Here is a 12970-nt window from a genome sequence, read left to right on the forward strand (position 1 = left end):
AAAATCTGGAAGCTTTAGCAAAGGTGAATTTTGACTCTGTGACACAAAAAATTAGGAAACAACTGCAGCAGTGGGACTCTTTACCTTTATACTTTCTGGGAAAATCAAATTTACTTAAGTTGTCCATTCTACCCAAGTACACATTTATTTTTAATACAATTCCGTTAGAATTTAAGATTGATTGGATTAAAAAAGCACAAGGTGCCTTTTCTAACTTCATTTGGGGAAATGTAGGGAGAAAAAGGAAAATGGAGACATAGCAAGTCCAGATCTCTTACAATACCAGAGAGCCTTTCAATTGAAATTTTTTAGACCGCTATAAAAGGATTCAAACAATATTACCCCCTTGTTTCGTGCTTTGGTGTATGGTCCACCAGACATATCTAATCACTTTCTCTATAAGTTTGGAGACCCTAAATTCTTTAAAAAAATCAGATTAAAGTCTCTTGGAAGTCGCCTGGAAACTGTGGTACCAAATTAGGAAGATCCTACAGATTCCATACTACAGCCACTATGCCCCAATATGGAGATCTCCAGGAACCCCTGAATGTCTGCAAGATGCCCTAGCAACCCCGATAAGGGAAAAGGGAATTAGCAGATGGGGCCAGTTAGTGGAAGGCACTCAATTAATATCTTGGCAAGATTTTCAAGAAATCACAGAAGGCGCTGCCTCCCGTTTTAAATACTGCCAGTTTTTAGGCGGGGCTAAGATTTTGAGACAGTGGGGGAAACAAAATAAACTTATTGAAGCTAAAATTGCATTGTGTCCTGGACTACAGAAAGATATTTCGGTATGGTACTGGTTACTGGTACAATCATCAGAAGATTCTGGTACATGGCACACAGAGACATGGAGGAGGGGTCTACCGGAGATTGATCTAGAAGCACTATGGCAAGTATCTACATCTATTATGGTATTGTGTGAAATCTGCACCTTTAAAGAAAAATCATCGGTTTACCATTCATAAGGCCTACTGGACGCCACGAAGATTGGCAAAGATGGGCCTGCAAACAGTGAGATATTGCCAAAAGTGCGGTCAGCCTAATGTAGATGAAGCGCATATGTTCCGGTGGTGTCCCTGCATCCAATCATTTTGGCAGAAAGTGGGAACATTTTTGTCAGAGTTGGTGCGCCATGAAGTGAAGGTGAGTCTGGCACTGGTAATATTTGGGGCGATACCGGATGAAGATTCTGTTGTTAATATATCCAAACCTTTTAAGGCACTCATATTCATTCTAATTGTATTAGCTCGTAGAGAATTGTGCATTAAGTGGATCTTACCTATACCACCTTTAGAATCCGAATGGTTAAATTCAATCCACAGAATTGCTAAAATGGACAGAGCAATACGCTCCAATAAGAGAAAGAAACACTGAAGTACATGGGATAACTGGGCTGAAAATGTCTGTCTATTGTAGTATATAAATTCTTCTCCCTGTTCATATTTTTCATACTTTTATTCACTATCTGTGGATATTTATTCAATTCTAAATCTAATTTTCTTAATTTCTTTGGTGTAATATTGGTTCCCCGTTATCTAGGATAAAAAATATATATTGCATATCTTTATTTTTTCTCTTATTTGTAAAAAAATGAATCATTAATCCAATGATTAAGTACCAGTAAATACAGGATATTCTCAATAATTTAGGAGATTCATCAAGACGGATTGGTGAACCTAGAAAGAGAATTAAAGTAAGAACCTGTATAAATAGGAGAAAAGAGTAAGCCGATCTGGAAGAGAAGGATCCCGTGATGGTTACCATCCCCTCCTAAGTGGTGAGAGCGGGCATCACTTTGTCTGGACAGTAAGAAACCAACTCAGCGGAGGAGGAGCCTAGCGCGCAACCAAGATGGCCGCGTAGGTGCGAGGCTCCCGAGGACCTCCGCAACCTCCTACGTTTATCCTGTCTTCATCCTGCATCGGTTGAGGGGACTGTGTCGGTGAGCCTGAGCCGAGGTGGTACCCGTTTCCCGTTTCCGAATCGGACCTCGAGTGCCGGAGTGAGCACCGACTGAAGTTTGCGGCCTACTTCTCTCCTGACCCCAGATTCGCGTTTGGGGGCGACCCAGTGGCAAAGTGAACAACAACGGCGGGCTGGGCCTGGCGAGTCGCGTACCCCACACTTTCACTTTCACTTTTGCGCCCCCTTGCCGTCATCGCAAGTGGGATCACGGCGCTCTTTGTGTTGGGGTGGCCTCGCTGGGAGACCCTGCCTGCCTGCCTGCTGTGGCCCGGTCTGCCGTCCTGGGGTGGCCCCTGGAGCTCGCGGCCTTGACTGCTTGCTCTCCGCTGCGTGGCTGGGGCGGGTGTGAGACCCGCGACGATGGCCACGAGGCAGGATGGGGATCGGCTGAAGGCCAAGTCGACCCGGCGTGGTACCGCACATCAGGCCAACATCATGGACCGCTACACCCTCCCGAAGGGGTCTCCCGGCGGCTCGCACAAGTCCTCTGAGTGCCCCCCGGATGCCCCGGATTTGCCTACGGATCTGTCTCTGCAAGACGTCATGAGCGCCATTGCTGAGATGAAGGCCTCAGTGGGCCAGCAGTTTGACACTTTAGCCCACAAAATCGACGCGGTCCTTATTGATGTCAACCTTGTGAGAGCTGATCTCTCTAAGACTAACGACCGGGTCGACTCTTTGGCCCACACCGCGTCGGGCCTCACGACTGAGGTGGCGGCCCTTCAAACGGAGGTGCACCGGCTCCGTCAGGCAAGTGCGCTCATGGATCGGCGCCTGGAGGACTCCGAGAGCCGGGCCCGGAGGAATAATATCCGTATCATCGGAGTACCCGAGGGACGGGAGGAGTTGGCGGCGGATCTCTTTGTGGAGGACCTGATCACTACCCATCTCCAGCCTCGAGGACTGAGTAAATTCTTTGCCGTGGAGAGAGCCCATAGAGTTCCCGGGGGCAGACCGAAGGTCGGAGCCCCTCCGCGGCCTCTTATTGCCCGTATTTTTAACTTTCGGGACAGGGATGTGATTTTGCAAGCTTCCAGACTGCAAGGGCCGATTAAGCTGGAGAACATGGAGGTGAACTTTTATCCTGACTTTACCCAAGCGGTCCAGAAGCAGAGACTGAGTTTCCTGGGCGTCAAGCGGCGGCTTCGAGGCATGAACTTAAAATACGCCATGCTCTTCCCGGCCAGGCTGCGGGTTGAGGTGGAGGGTCGCACTCACTTTTTTGACCGTCCTGAAACGGCCGGGGACTGGCTGGACACTTTGTCTGGGGCTCCTGATCGGGATGGCGGGGGGGGGGGCAGCGGGAGGAGACTGCCCACCGGACCGGGTCTGAGGTACTGATGTGGGGGCTCACTCCGGATGCGGCCACTCTCGGCCAAGCTTAGGGTCTCTTGTCTGTTGTGTTTTATCTCCCCTCTTTTGGAGGCGGTGCGGGGTCTCGAGGGGGTGCTCTTTCCTCCTCTAGGGAGTCTTACTAGTTTCAATTACATAGGGGCGACAGGCACACTGCAAGTTGGGGGGGGCTGTCTGGGCTCATGCAGGGGTGCAGGGAGGGGGGAGTTCTGTTGGGGCGGTTGGGTTGGGGTGGGGTATTGTTCATTTGTACCACAAGGCAAAAGTATTGTTGTTCTATTCTTAAAGTGCTCTCTGGGGGACGATTGATCGCTTTCGGCTATGATGGGGGGTAGGGGACTGAGTCTTTTGTCCTGGAATGTTAATGGACTGGGGGACAGGATAAAACGGGGGGGTGGTCCTGCAGTTCCTAAAACGAATTTCACCTGATATAGTTTTTCTGCAGGAGACACACCTCATTGGAAACTCCTTTTGTGCTATGAATCGACGGGGCTACCGCCTCCTGGCCCATTCGGGCTTCACGTCTGGTTCAAGGGGTGTGGGCATCTTGGCCAGGACCTCGCTCCCGTTGGAAGTTGATGAGGTGCTCCATGATGACAGGGGACGATACACGGTTCCGGTGGGTAGAATGGAGGGCAGAGTGATTGTTTTCGTTTCTGTTTATGTCCCGCCAGGGTTGCAAACGACTACTTTTGCGGATCTGGGGCGCCTCCTCCTTGGTCTTCCGGAGGGGATTCTAGTGGTTGGGGGGGGACTTTAACGCTGTGGTCTCCGGAACTGAGGACCGCCACCCCCCTAGGGATCTCCCACGTGCCCAAGCGTGGTTGCCCGGCCTCTTGGATACCTTGGGGCTGGTGGATTGTTGGCGTTTGAAACACCCTACACAGATGCAGTACACCTTTCATTCCGGGGCCCATGGCAGTCTTTCGAGGCTAGATTATGTCCTAATGCCAGCGGCGCATGCGGGGAGGGTCGGGGAGGTGCGCCATTTGGCGCGGGGTATTTCAGACCACTCCCCGCTCTTGTTGCACTTCGACATTGTCCTGAGGGGGGAGGGGATTAATTCCTGGTACCTGCGGGACCCCACTATTCGCGCAGAGTTGGTTAAATCCCATAAGCGATATTTTGAGGATAATGTGGGGTCTGTGTCCTCGGCGGTCTCTCTGTGGGAGGCATTAAAGACGGTACTCCGGGGGGAGGCCCTGTCCCTTATTTCCCATTCCCGGAGGCGCGAGCGGGAGGAGGTGACCCGTATTGAAACTGAGATAACCGAGTTGGAGGGTGATCTAGAATGTGGGGTGACAGATGACAAATTACATGTTCTCCGACTCAAGCAGGCGGCCTATAAGGCCCTCGTCACAGAGGCGGCCAGGGGCCTCAGTAGAGAGCAACAGGGGAGACTGTATGACGTGGGTGATAAGGCTGGTAAATTGATTGCGTGGCTGGATAAAAAGGAGAGAGCGAGTCGAGTTGTCCCGTCGATTGAGAAACTGGATGGTGTGTGTGTCACTGAACCGGGAGAAATTGTTGATTGCTTCGCAGAATATTTCCGTGGGGTGTATTCCCCGGTATCTTCCCGCTCGGAAGAGGATTCCCATGCCCTACTCAGGGACATTGCGCTGCCTTCCCTTTCAGAGGAGGACAAAGTGTCGTTGGACGCCGCCCCAACATCTGAGGAAATTGCCCTCGCCATACGTTCGGTCGCTTCCGGCAAGGCCATGGGTCCTAATGGTCTTCCCATCGAATTGTACAAGCTGCGGCCGGATACGCTGGCGCCACATCTCCGTGCAATGTTCCTCGCGGCCCGTTCGGAGAGCTCCCTCCCGCTAGACCAGCGTCTGGCCACTATCGTGGTGATTCATAAGGAGGGGAGGCCGCGGGACCGGGTCACGTGTTACAGGCCCATTTCGCTGCTAAATGCGGAACCCAAAATTCTCGCCAAGGTGTTGGCTAATCGGCTGGTTGGCGTGGTGTGCGATCTGATTCACCAGGATCAGTCCGGCTTTATCCCTCATCGCAACACTGCGCTCAACCTGCGGCGTTTGCATGCGGTGCTCGCGCGGGTCCCGTTCATACGAGAGCCGGCCATTTTGGTGTCCCTGGACGCCACTATGGCGTTTGATACGCTTGAGTGGCCATATATTTGGGCGACACTTTCGAAGTTTGGGTTTGGCCCGGGATTCATCGGTTGGGTGAAATTGTTGTATTCCGGACCGATGGCGCAGGTGGCGGTGAACGGTAGAGTGTCAGCTCCGTTTGAGCTGGGCAGGGGCACGCGGCCGGGCTGCCCGTTATCACCGCTCCTCTTCGCGCTTGCCTTGGAGCCCCTGGCGGAGTGGCTGCGGTGGCATCCTTCTATCCGTGGTCTCCGATGGACCCCCGAGTATGAAGATCGCGTATCTCTTTACGCTGACGATGTTCTTCTATACCTGGCTTCCCCGCGTAAATCACTGATTGTACTAGTTGATGTATTGCACTCATTTGGCCTCAACTCCGGCCTAGTCATCAATTGGGCTAAATCTTGTGTGTATGTCCTTTCCGGGGAGGCTCCTATCCTTCCGCGGGGTTGACCTATTCAGATCGCTCCGCAGGGATTTAGGTACCTGGGTATCTTCATTACCCTGGACGCGGAGGCCCGCTATAAACAGAACTTGCTTCCCCCCCTCCAGCGCCTGAAGGATGACGTGGCGCGTTGGAAGCGATTGCCGCTCTCGCCGCTCGGCCGGGCGGCATTGTTTAAGATGATGTCGCTGCCACGTTTCCTGTACACTTTACAGAATACAATGGACGTTGTCCCGGCGCGCTACTTTCGCGAGGTGGAGAGTTTGCAGCGCCGCCTGTTCTGGGAGGGTAGGCCGCGTATCGCCCTGGCGAAGCTGACGCTCCCGTGGTACGACGGGGGGGTCGCCCTCCCAGACATCAAACGGTATTACTGGGCCTCCCAGCTGGCTGCGATAAATCACGGCCTTTACGGGCCCGCTCTAAACCCGGCCTTTGAGATGGATAAACTGTTACTGCCGGGTGGCGACTATAATCGGGCGCTTTATTCTAGCTCGCTCGACGAACGTCTGACGGGCCCTACGCGGGTCATGGTACGAGTGTGGCACGCAGCAAACTCGGCGTTGGGGTGGAAGGATCGGTTGACCCGGGCGACGCCACTATATGCATCTGAGCGGCTGGGCTCCCTGTGGACCTCGAAGGGCTTTGAGAAGTGGGACATGATAGGCATCAGCAAGGTGGGCGATCTCTGGACGAGGGGGGGATTCAAAACGTTCGATGTGCTGCAGACGGAATTCCAGTTGCAGGACAGGGAGTACTTTCGATATATGCAGATCCGTCACGCGTTGTGCTCCGTATTCCCGGACGTTGCCTCCATCCCGGAGTACTCCCCTCTGGAAGATAGAGTGCTAGATGGGCATGTACCGGACGGCACGATCTCATTAATTTACAAAAAGCTCATCAATGATCGCTCGGGACTGCTGACTAGCCTTCGTGAGGCGTGGGGGGCTGATGGACTGGAGCTGGATGACGAGGACTGGGTGTCTGCGGTGGCCTCCCCGAAAGAGGTGGCCATACCGGCTCGCCTTCGCTTCGTCCAGCTCAAGATACTCCATAGGGTCTATGTTACGGGGCCGAGTCTGATGCGTATGGGCTATGCCGTGGACGGATTGTGTAAGCGTGGGTGTGGTTCTTTGGGGACCATTTCTCCATATTTTGTGGGAATGCCCGGAGGTGGTGCGATTCTGGCGTGGTGTGCATGTGGTTTTGCAGGCAGTCACGCATGTGCCGCTGCTGCCCGAGGCGAGGAGATGTCTCCTGAATGTGTGGGAGCCAACCGACTACTCAGTGCCGCAGACGTGGTGGGTGACTCTGGGATACATGGTGGCCAAGCGTGATATTGCGCAATTGTGGGGTTCCCAGAGGTTACCAACTGTCTCGGCGTAGAAAGACAACATGGATTGGTGTATGTTTCGGGAAAAGGTGGTGTATGTTGCGAGAGGTAAGCCTGGGAAATAGGTGAAAGTGTGGGGCCCCTGGAACGCCTACCGTGGGGGAATCTGTACCCCGCCGCTGGCGCCTGATCCGTCACCGGCCCCATCTCCTTAGCCTGCTTGTCTCCCGGGTTCTGGGCATCGATTCCACTTTGTCTCCGTCCCGACCTATCCCCCCCCTGCTATTCCTGTGGATCGGTAGGATCCCCCCCAGGGGAGCACATGCGGCTGTTTCGATTGTGGGTTGCCTTGTGGACTTGTTTTCTCGTTATTTATATAAAAATGAAACCGTTGTGTGGGGTCCGAATGGTGCGGCTGCCGACGCTTCTCTCCACTCCTGTGATCTCTCTTCTGCCGCAGCGTGTGTTCCACTGCTTGTATTATATGCTCTTCCTGTTTGCTAGCGGCCGGCCTGAAGGTTGTAGGCCCATCTTTGTATATCTTTTGGATTCTGTAATAAACGGTTTCAAAAAAAAAAAAAAAAAAGAAACCAACTCAGCAATCTCTTCTTTCTTCATTTCTAAACTGATCAAACATATGAGGATAAAAAATAAATATATATATATATATATATATATATTTTTTTTTTTTCACTCCACCAACTCCGGTAAGGAACCAAGGGCTGTCACGGGCGGTCCGAGTAAGGATACCGGAACTCCTTATACAATCTCCACACTGTCCCCTTACTACCAAGGAAACACTCGGACACTCCGTAGAAAGTAAATCCTTTAATCAGGCAAGTAGAACGACGCGTTTCACCATTACGGCTTTATCACGCTCGTGAAATCGACATTGCGCCAAGTTTAAATACAACATGATAGTAAATACTGAAAAGAAAAAGCGGACTTCTCATACAAACATAGCACAGTATAGGTACCAATGAAGTGGCCATTTTGAAATGTCGCATATGTATCAGAATGCAAGCACGTTATTGCCATGTCAATGCGTAAAACAAATAATAATTCTACTTAACGGATAGAACATAATTATGCCTAATCTTATCCTACAAATACATTGTGCTTTGATTATTTTTGAAAATCTGCAATAGTATAATATGCACTCTAAAATAAATTGCGAATGCAAAACACAAATGCAAAAAACATGGCACTCGCGTTACTCTGTATTAGATGTTAAACCATTAAACAAATGGAAAGATTCCACCGTAGTTATCGTCCAAGTGGACAGATATTGACAGGTCTAATAACCGAATAACAGGTCATTGAAACCACATCCTATCCGTGGTTCGAGTGAGCCAACATCATAATGGTACATGCTAAATAATATATGCGACGAACGAACGGCCATCATATACTTATCACCATATCAAAAAATTGACAAAAAGTATCTATGAAATACCTGTCAATACATTTGAAAAAATGGATAAGAAAATCTCTCGGAAATGTCTACCATCTCAATACACTATGTTACAAACAAAAATGAACTACTGTACCCCCAACATAAGGATGAAAAGGAAGAATGTCCCAGATTTATTACCACATTTTCAGGGCAGGCAACTGAAGTACGAAATATTTTCAGAAAACATTGGCATGTGTTACTCACCGATGACCATCTTAAAAAGAATTTGGCGAGTAATCCACAAATTACCTTTAAAAGAGGATGATTACTGAGAGATGCACTCCGTCATAACCATATCACAGAGCGGGAGAGCAATATATCCAAGGGTACACCTGGTTTTAGATGCTGTCGCAAATGCAAAGCATGTAAAAACAGTAGTGATTGCAACACGTTACCAGTACCTAACTCTAAGAGGGAGTTTGTAATCAAGAAAAAACTCACTTGTAACACCACGTACTGTTTGTTTTAATCTGTCCCTGCAATATGTGGTATATTGGTAGCACGAAACATGAGGCGAAAAAAAGAGTTTTGGAACACTTTCGTGCGATACGAAACAACAACAAACATTACCCCATAGCGCGTCACTTTTATGACAAACATCTGCAAGATAATACACTTGTTCGCATGGTGGTAATAGATACAGTAGATTTGGGTGTGAGGGGTGGCAATAGAGAATTGTCATTAAGGAAACTGGAATCTCGCTAAATTATTGATTTGGGCAGTCTGGCCCCAATGGGGTTGAATCTAAGTGAAGAACTGGCAGTGCATTTGCACGATTAATTGAATATGTATTGTCTGTATTAGATGTCTCATGATTTTAATCAGATTTTGTTTTATTTCAGGTACTTCTCTTACTTGTGGGTCTATTGAAGGATCATTTATTATCGAAGATTGTCAAAGATTTATGTTCAGATTTTTCTGTATATTGGAGGATTGTCAACATGCTCTTGTTGAAATATCAAGCCCACTTGGGCTGTATTTGTTTGTAACATACTGTATTGAGATGGTAGACATTTCCGAGAGATTTTCTTATCCATTTTTTCAAATGTATTGACAGGTATTTCCTAGATACTTTTTGTCAATTTTTTGATATGGTGATAAGTATATGATGGCCGTTTGTTCGTCGCATATATTATTTAGCATGTACCACTTGTTGGGACTGACTTCGGTCCGTGAATCCAGTCCGGGTTTCCCTGGAGGGCAGTTAAGCGGTGGATGTTGGGCTTGAGGGGCCGGCAGCGTGGTGTCTGGACATTGGAGTCGCAGGCAGAACAGTGAGCGCAACCCACTTGGGAAAGGAGGTACTCACCTGAGACGCCCTGATCTCTGCCACGCCCTCCCTTCGAACCTTCGCCTATCGCAGTGAAGTCAGCGCCATTTAAAGATTGGACATTGGCAACACTGGTTGTCTGAGAGCATCTGACGAAGGGAGTCATTCCGAAACGCGTTATGCTGCCAATAAAGATGCCGGTTCCTGAAAGCCACTGTGTGTGCCCGGATCTTCTTCTGTGGGGGGGTCTTGCCTTGCTATATATATATATATATATATATATATATTACCTACTGGCGGTCGCCAGTAGGTAGTTATAGTTAGGACCCCTTTTCCATAGGAAATCCGCAACATTCTATTTTGAATAACTTTGGCGCCGGTCGACGAATCCTCGCGAATTTCTCAAAATAGGTGGGGCGCTACGCTCCGCTCCTACCCTGAAAGTCTCGGGGGGATTCGTCAAGCGGGGGCTGAGATAAAAGGGGGGTCCCAAAACGCGTTTTTCCCATGCATTTTTCCATAGGACCTTTAGACAGGGCTACAGCCCGAACGGCTGAACAGAATTACTAGAAATTTGGCAGAGAGGTAGTCCTCAGGTCAAGGAAGTGCCTTTTGTAGGTTTGGTGTAAATCTGTTCAGTAGATTCTGAGAAAATAGCCTTTAAATCAATATATATATCTGAGCCAGCTTAGGGTACGCTTACCGTAAGCTTACCGTACGCGTACGGTGGCGTGCGCGAGCGCGATTCTGATTGGCTCTTAGATCTTAGTAAACATTCCAAACAGCCGAAACCAGGAAGCGGCGGCCGCCATTTTTTCTCTCGCACTGAGAGCTAGGTTGTTAAATAAAACCAATAAACATGTAAAGGGGCTGTTTAGATAGCTCCCACACACATAGCCATGTTGAGGGAGTCCCCAAAGACCCCCCAAGGCCAAAAATGCAATTTTTATTTTTTCGCTAATTTCGCCGATTACGCTTACCGTACGCGTACGGTAAAAAATGTAAAAAAAAAACACTATCCACACTTACCCCACCCCCTGTGCTTTTGGTGCCCGCCGGCCACCAAATGTGCAGGGCTTATTAGAGGTGTGAAAAACCACAATATTTTAAACAAAAATAATAAAAGAAAAAATTAACAACACTCTCTCCACCCCACTTATAAAAATTACGAAAAATAAAAATATTACCTTTCAAAACGAAGTGCATCATATGTCCTCCATGTGCGCACGGTGCGCGAAGCGCATCGTGCGTACATGGCCCATCTAGCGTAACGTGGGCACGCGGTGCGCGTAGCGCACCGCGTGCCCACCGTGCGTGCACGGCACTAACTGCGTAAAGTGGGCGCGCGGTGCGCGAAGCGCACCGCGCGGTTATTGTGCGCGCACGGTGCGCGAAGCGCACCGTGCGCGCACGGAACGAACTGCGTTAAGTGGGCGCGCACGCCACGAATGGCGTAAAGTAACTTAGCATTTAAAAAACCGTACAAATTCACTGAAAAAACCATAGGTTTCACACACGTTATAGTTAGGAATTAGCATTTAAAAAACCTTGCAAATTCACTGAAAAAACCATAGGTTTCACACATGTTATAGTTAGCGGAAATTTTACTGATAAAAAACCAGTGAAATTCCCCCGTTATAGTTAGTGTAGGCAACTATAACTCACGCGACCGCAATCTTCTGCTGATGACATATGTGTCTTTATGAAAAAAAAATATTTGAAATATATGTATAGCTAAAAATGTATGGAAGAAGACAGTATTAGCATCAGCAGAGGATTGCGGTCGCGTGAGTTATAGTTGCCTACACTAACTATAACGGGGGAATTTCACTGGTTTTTTATCAGTAAAATTTCCGCTAACTATAACATGTGTGAAACCTATGGTTTTTTCAGTGAATATATATATATATATATATTATGTCCACAATCGCTCCTTCTGAACTGCTTGACCCGAGAGAGGTGGCGCAAAAGTCGGCGGAGCACGCCGACTCGTAATGTCCCCACAACAAACCAATAGTGCGCTCTCAGTAACCAAAGAAGGCAATGTCCGGGATAGTGCAAAAAAAGAGGTGTTTATTCCTCACAACGCGTTTCAACTCGTTGCAGAGTCTTGTTCACGTAAGGAAACAACCAAGGGTGAGTGATGGATAAAGTTTTTCCGGGGTAAACAGTAACAAAGGACAATATCGTAGAATACACTGATCAAGTGGTCAAATCGGCAGACATATTGTAGTGGCACCAAAGTAAAGGATTGCAATGCTGTTATATATGAGTACATATAATGTATATACATGAGTAACGTAAAATGCAGGTAAATACCATCCTAGTACGCATTAGACTGTAGATGCATCAGTATGTCAGAACATAATGAATATACGGGCTAGTCCCGAAAGAAAATAAAGTTGAATAGTGTCTTCAACTGTTGCCCAGTGGCTGCCGATTACGAGTAGCCCAAAGGAAATATGCTCCAAGTTACCCCAAAATTAAACATGCACAGGGCTAGGGTGTGCCAATTAGTTGTATAATGTAACGGGCACCTGCTATGTCAAAGTGCCCTTTGGAGTGAGTCTATATCTCGGGGATACTGTGTGAATATCATTCGTCAATGTGTAAGCTCAAGTGAGCAGAAACAACAATACCCTTGACTAAAATTGGCACACATCGACACAGGAAGCAGATACATGACAGGTCATGGCAAGTGCCAGTGGATGTATGATAAAGAGTCCGTTGGATAACAGTCTCAGTCAGTTTAAAATCACATGTGACCATACCACAGCCGGAGTGAGCTTCATCCAAACAAAGTGAAGTGGCGGGGGAAAGGGTAGGAGGCCCGTGATAGTGCTCGTTGGTGAGTGGGCTCCTTCCTTCCCTCCTGTGAAATAGAAAGAAACAAAAACGGATCTTAGTATCTAAAATTGGCAGATATATAAGATATCAACAAACTGGTGAGAGGCACACAAGTCACCCCATCCTAGATTCCCATGGGTGTCTAGTTTTCAGAAATGTATAGGTTTGCTAGATTCCCTAGAAG

The sequence above is a fragment of the Triturus cristatus genome, chromosome 2_1, assembly GCF_964204655.1.
Source record: "Triturus cristatus chromosome 2_1, aTriCri1.1, whole genome shotgun sequence".
In the NCBI taxonomy this organism is placed as follows: domain Eukaryota; kingdom Metazoa; phylum Chordata; class Amphibia; order Caudata; family Salamandridae; genus Triturus; species Triturus cristatus.